The following is a 6,000-nucleotide window of genomic DNA, read 5'->3' as shown; positions in this document are numbered from 1 at the left end:
GAGAAAACTTTCATGAATGCCGAATGTTATACTAAATCCACCGGAAGTGGAGTTCAGAAGAAATTCCTTCTTAAATTCTTCCTAACTGTGTTCGAGAATGAGGCCCATTGTTTGTACCCATAGATATGAATATATGTCTATGGTTTGTACCTGCCCAAAGTTGGTAGGAATGACAGGAATAACTGACTGTCATCCAGAACCTGGATGCATAGACCTTGTTTAAAATTAGGGGGGTATCTAGTTACATGTAACTGAGTTACGTAATTAAAATGGCAAAATAAATTGAATTGTAATCCGTTACAGATATTGAGAAAAAATTGTGTAGTTCAATTACAGTTATAAAAAAGAATGTGGTGATTACAAAGCGGTTACATCCAAATAGATTTTCTTTTTCTGACTGACTAAAAAAATGAGTATATATACAGTGTATGTGAATGCATATGTGACATCCCGCCTTGACTATTGTAATTCCATCTTGTCTGGAATCCCAAATAAGATACTCCACCGGCTCCAACCTATCCAGAATTCTGCAGCAAGGATTGTAACACGCTCTAAATCCATCCGCCATGTCACACCATTGCTTATGCAACTGCACTGGCTTCCAGTAGCCTACCGAATTAACTTTAAAGTCCTGCTCCTGGCATACAAGTCCCTACACAACAGTACCCCCACCTACCTCTCTGACCTCCTGGAAACATACACTCCTGCCCGCTCACTGAGATCCTCCTCAGCAGGCCTACTGCATGTCCCTAAGGCGAACCTCAGCACCCTGGGAGAGAGGGCTTTTAGCTACATCGCCCCAAGTTGTGGAATTCACTGCCAGACTACATCAGACACTGTGACTCAATTACTGACTTTAAAAGCAGACTTAAAACTAATTTCTTCAAAATAGCTTATGGGCTGACTGACTGACTTTTCTTATTTTTATTTATATATTTATTTCTATGAGATGATTGTAATTCTAACAACCTGTTTGTGAAGTGACCTTGGTTGTAATGAAAGGCGCTTTAAATAAAATGTATTATTATTATTACCTCGCTTTAGGTAATAAAGCAGCGCTCTGACTTACTCCATTCAAGTTGGAAAGGCGTTCCATGGAATGAGAAAAAAACACATGGGTTTATGTAATATACTAATGACGTTATTTAAGTTTCAGAAAAGTTGAGTATCTGATAAACAACAAAGGAATAACTCCCATAAGGGATATATTCAGTCACATGGAGAAGTGTAAAGATGAACAAATATATGATCAAAAAAGTTACAGCTTTCTGTTTTCGCTGAGCTCGAAAGCACTCAGAATGAGTCAGAATGGCCTTGTTTCCTATTGATTTAACTCTTCTGCTTGATCTCATCTTACAGTGATCCGTGTTCCTTCGAGGACTCTTCAGGTGAGGCCACGGGCTGGGAGAACTCCACGCTCCTCTACACTGCTTACCTCAGCATGTTACGCAGAGAGAGGGCCATGCTGATCTCCGGACTGGAAACTTCCGTCGAACAACACACAGAGATGTGGACACAGGGGGTTGGAGAGTCCTGATGAAAGGTCTTCTGTGCTTTTCCTCAGACAGGTCGTGGAGAACAGAACCCTTACAAAGTCTCAAATATGTATGCGCTCCTGCCATATCAAAGCTTTCGACCATTTCTTGCCAAAAATTATAGTCAATAACGGTTTCAGTAGACGGAGAGATTTAGATGTTTAATTTGTTTTAGCTGTTGAGGCTTTTTCTCCAAAATGATTCCTTTATTTGAAATGTTATGTTACAATGTTTTATTCTCAAAAATAAATGATCTGTGTTGTTTCAAAAATGTTGAGAGATGTGTACAGCAAAACCTTCATTTGTTGTCATTTGAGTGAAAAAAAAGCCTTTCCACTGAACACACCATGGCACTGTAAAGAAAGAATATTCTGAGATAATCAGAAACATAAATGAGAAATAAAACATCCTGCCCAACAACATGGCATGTACAACACATCATTTCTAAAGTAAGTCATCAGTTCTTCTGTAGTAGTTATTTTGAACAGAACTATTTGATTTACAGTGTGCCATGCAGACATAATATCTTGTTTTACCTATTTCAATGTGGTTGAAATGATAAAAAGTTAAATAACATTTTAGAATCAACAATGGCAATAGAGTAATCAAATGACATGTCTTGTTGAAACATCTCATACTATCTGTGACAAAATAATATTGACTCTGAAATGCATTTAAAAACAGCCACCTAACCTAAGACTAACATACAAATTGCTGATGCCTGTCATATATTCTGAGAATTCCAGATAGAAACTGAATTTTGTCAAAGATACTAATTAAATAAGCATACTAAGCAATCTCTGACATACACCTGGAGCAGAAATCAGCAGAATGAATCCAAACACATGGGTGTTACCGTCCCCCTTTAGTTAAAAATACGCCATATTACTTCTGTCACTCTCTCTCTCCTCTTCGATCTCTTTATTCTATAAAAGGCAGGAAGTTAATAATTCCCATCCCCTTCCTGCGATACAAATATAGTGCCAGTAGAGACAGCTGACTCCCCGTGAATCTCTCCCTATGTTCCACTCGGTGTAAATGGTCACTCATCCTCTCGCCTTGCACCCCACAAACGTGGGCTTTTCCTCTGCCTCCGCTGACCTTCCACACAGGCCCCTCGCACTCCACGCGTCCACCTCCGGGCGGGCAGGGATGAGCCGCTGGTCTGCCTGTGCATTCATCTGAATAGGCGAGTCAGCTGCCCTTGGAGCCAGGTGGTCTGGACCCCTCTGGTGAGTGGGGGTTGAGTGGCCGCCTCGCTAAGTGCCAGGGGAGCACAGCTGCATGGCCCAATGCTCTTCACAAGAGCAGGGGATTAGAGGGAGGGAGGGAGGGAGAGAGAGAGAGAGGGAGGGAGAGAGAGAGAGAGAGAGAGAGAGAGAGAGAAAGAGGGGGGGAAGATGAAGTGAAGTTTGAAGATAAGGGAAAGTGTGTGTACATCCGTGTATATTGTGGAAGATGGATAGGGAGGGAGGGAGAGAGAGAGAGAGAGAGAGGGAGGGAGAGAGAGGGAGAGAGAGAGAGAAAGAGGGGGGGAAGATGAAGTGAAGTTTGAAGATAAGGGAAAGTGTGTGTACATCCGTGTATATTGTGGAAGATGGATAGGGAGGGAGGGAGAGAGAGAGAGAGAGAGAGAGAGAGAGAGGGAGAGAGAGAGAGAGAGAGAGAGAAAGAGGGGGGGAAGATGAAGTGAAGTTTGAAGATAAGGGAAAGTGTGTGTACATCCGTGTATACTGTGGAAGATGGATAGAGAGGTCAATGCAGAGAGAGAGAGAGAGAGTTAGAGAGAGAGAGAGAGAGAGAGAGAGAGAGAGTTAGAGAGAGAGAGAGAGAGAGAGAAAGAGGGGGGGAAGATGAAGTGAAGTTTGAAGATAAGGGAAAGTGTGTGTACATCCGTGTATATTGTGGAAGATGGATAGAGAGGTCAATGCAGAGAGAGAGAGAGAGAGTTAGAGAGAGAGAGAGAGAGAGAGAGAGAGAGAGAGAGAGAGAGAGAGAGAGAGAGAGAGAGAGAGAGAGAGAGAGAGAGAGAGAGAGAGAGAGAGAGAAAGAGGGGGGGAAGATGAAGTGAAGTTTGAAGATAAGGGAAAGTGTGTGTACATCCGTGTATATTGTGGAAGATGGATAGAGAGGTCAATGCAGAGAGAGAGAGAGAGAGTTAGAGAGAGAGAGAGAGAGAGAGAGAGAGAGAAAGAGGGGGGAAGATGAAGTGAAGTTTGAAGATAAGGGAAAGTGTGTGTACATCCGTGTATATTGTGGAAGATGGATAGAGAGGTCAATGCAGAGAGAGAGAGAGAGAGAGTGAGAGAGAGAGAGAGAGAGAGAGAGAGGCAGACTTACAGATGTGGCAGATTCTAGAAAGAGGGACAGAAAGTGGACAAGGAAACACGAATACTGTCTCAAATAAGGATGACATGGACTCTTGTCACTATTAGACAGATCTGGGGTTTGGAATGCACCGAACAGATGAGAGCACAGAGCATGTTTTTGTCATGTATGCATGTGGTGCCTCATTACAAAGACAAAGAGAGAGGGAGGGGGAGGAATCATTAGCTTACGTGCATCATTTCACTTTGTGAGAGCTAATTTCCTTGATGCTGTCACAAGATTGCATAGTGATATCATTTTTCTTCTGATGTTTTCTACACATCTTTCTCTCCTTCTGTGGAGTCATACAACAGATGTATTGTTTTCAATCACAACACAATCTTAGAAGTAGACATACTGACCAAAATTGATGTTGTAGCCATAGCAATGGGTAGAACAAAGACAGTATCATTTCCCTTGTGCTGGACATTATTTTTCTGTTTCGAAACCTGATCTCAGGGCTTCAGCTCTCTCTGATGCACTGGATGTAATCTTCTCAAGTTGTGTTCCACGGTGAAATGGGTGTTTTGGATTTAAAAGCCTATCACATAGGCAGAGAGGAGTGTTTATGTGGTTGGGTAAATGAATTGTAACTTAAATGAATGAGACTGACAACCTCCATTTGATTGAGATAGCAATATCACAAATGACTACTGCGCTCTTCTCTGCCAATGGGCAGCATGACTCAAAAAAGAACAAGTGTATCTTAAGACGGTTTCACTACCATCTACACTTTCAAAGCAGAACAATAAATGAAACTCATCAAATTGAATGATATTTTTTTTCTACTTCTACTTTGCTACTTGCATAGCTCTCTTGTCTTTCATGTATATGTGTTGTTGATTCACAACAGGAGAAGTCTGTGATACCTTTAACAAAGTGCAATGTGCATTTGCTGACAATTCAGCAGGGCGGCGGTATAGTTCAAAACGCTTCCATCATCAGAATAACAATAAAAAGGTAATTTGAAGAAGAGGTACCGTGAAATGAAAATGAGACAGGCAAAAGAATCTATCTCCTCCACTGGAAGGTAAGATCTTTGTTGATTCTGACAGGCATCTTCCTAAATATTCATGTTCTTCAAAGTGGTGCTTTGATTATCCACGTATTGTTCATTGTTCCGCTCCGCCAACATGTCGTCCACAGGCGGTTTTCATTCGCCAAGCAATAGATTAAGGGCTGGAGTCCCTGGACCTGGATAATGAGAGAGCAGAATTTCAATGACAATAAGGAAGACAGATGAGCCATACCACTATAACAGATGTTATCAGCCTGTTCATTATGTGAATACACTAATCACGTCTTTTGTTTTTGACTCTGAAGGACACTCAGGGGCTGGGGCAGAGGAAGGTGGATAATGTTTTCAATGGAAGAATTAGTCTCAGTTTTATGTCTGTGTACATTTCTCTGATATTTTCAACTCTTAAAAATGTTGACCACAGTTGATAAAAACTCACATGCGCAGTTTGACTAACAATAAATAAATACCTCAAAACTTCACAGCAGGATCACCTACCAAGTTTATGGAAAACCATTTAATGAGAATATGAAAGTATTCACTGGCAAATATGGGTTTACCTTATGTACAAGACTAGCTTTGCATTTAGCATAAAGACACTAACCACAATCATGTAGGGCAGCGTTGTTCCTAAATCTTTAATGTCAAAAAGCCATGCCAGTAAACTTATTCCACAATGCAACACACACTTTAGAATAACTTAATGTTATGATATTATGAATATTATGTGAATGTAAATATTAATAAAGCTTTCCTGCAATATTATAAATGTTCTCTTTGCTTGAAGGCTACTTAGACAGGTGTGCGGCAGGCAAAGGCATTAGACATGCATTATCAAAGTTAATGGATAAGGGTTTTTAATTTTCCTATAGGGTGACACAACCATACCTTGTCTGAATGAACTGATGGTGCTTTTATGATCGGAGCTGGTAATTTAGAGTTTGCTATCTCAGGTCTGAGTTGGTCACTGACCCAACATGGTGCATCTGAAATGTACAGCCAGGATGCATTCAGGCTCAGCCCACACACAAACTCTCTGTAGACTGAACAGACTGAATTGGGATCAGTTTCATGTAAGCA

This window comes from Sprattus sprattus, assembly GCF_963457725.1.
Source record: "Sprattus sprattus genome assembly, chromosome: 2".
NCBI classification, from domain to species: domain Eukaryota; kingdom Metazoa; phylum Chordata; class Actinopteri; order Clupeiformes; family Clupeidae; genus Sprattus; species Sprattus sprattus.
This window is presented reverse-complemented; position numbering follows the sequence as displayed.